Here is a 1338-nt window from a genome sequence, read left to right on the forward strand (position 1 = left end):
TTGTTACTTTAATGATTTTAGAATAAAAACTGTACATGTATAGATAAGAAAACATCAGCATGGGACTACTTACTGAAAAGAAAGTACTTTTTTGAATATCTTTCAGAGTGAAATGTTGTTCAAATGGCAGTTTAAAAAAAGTTCTAATATAAAGGATGCTAGAACTCACTTTGGCAAAACCAACTTCTGATTTCTTATACCCAATAATTTGCTTTCAGAAAAAGATGCTTACCTCTGGCTCTGCTGCTTAAAAAAAGATAGCTGGAGGTTTTGGCTGCAAACAGTTCAATACTCCTCATTCGTGCTGTCATGCTGAGACAGGACTGTAGCTGTTGCTGGGCAGTGATTCTCCCCAGGGAGCAAGACTTCCTCTGTTCGTCAGCAGTCACTCTGGCTTTAGTTGATGCACATAAAATCTTACACTGTTTGATGCCTCAGACACAATTCTGTTGAGACACTGTCTTACACACTGTCACTGATATCATAATGACATGGGCTGTTTCTTACTAAATATGTGTTCTGTGCTGACAATCTTTTTGTTCAAGGACATGTTCATACTGAAATGTAATTTTTTGTCGTTTTTTTTGTTTTGTTTTGCCTTAGGTTTTTTTAATAAGGGCTTAATCTGACTAGGACATGAAAGGAAAACAGAAAAAAGGTTTTCAATTGAAGTAAATGGAAAAGTATATGATGAGAATCAGTATGTTCAAACCTTCTGAAAGCAGCAAAATGACAGAAACATGGATGTGGGCAGCTGTGTTACAGAACTTGAATCCACCTTGCTCTGAAACATAGACTCATAGAATGGTTTGCATTGGAAGGGACCTTAAAGATCATAGAGTTCCAACCCTCCCCTGCCATGGGCATAGACACCTTCCACTAGACCAGGTTGCTCAATGCCCCATCCAACCTGACAAGGATGGGTCATCCACAACTTCTCTGGGCGACCTGCACCTGAGTCTCACCAGCCTCACAGGAAAGAATTTCTTCCTAATCTAAACCTACTTTGTTCAACTTAAAGCCTTGCAATAGGGATATAGGCCCTTGTACAAAGCCTCTCTCCAGCTCTCTTGTAGGCCCCCTTTAGTTACTGGAAGGCCCTAAGGTTTCCTTAGAACTTCTCCAGGCTGAACAACCCCAGCTCTCTCTACCTGTCTTCACGGGAGAGGTACTCCAGCCCTCTGGTCATCTTTGTGGCCCTTCTCTGGACTCACTCCAGCAGGCCCACGTCCTAACACGAAGGTGAACTACTGCGGCTGTTTCTTTAGCCGAATTTTGACCTGAAAACTGACTTTTCCACACTGGAGTTGCAGTCCGTGAGTGCGGCAGGTGAGCAGG

The sequence above is a fragment of the Pipra filicauda genome, unplaced genomic scaffold (genome assembly GCF_003945595.2).
Source record: "Pipra filicauda isolate LSUMZ 115617 unplaced genomic scaffold, ASM394559v2 scaffold106_size2291244_pilon, whole genome shotgun sequence".
Lineage (NCBI taxonomy): Eukaryota > Metazoa > Chordata > Aves > Passeriformes > Pipridae > Pipra > Pipra filicauda.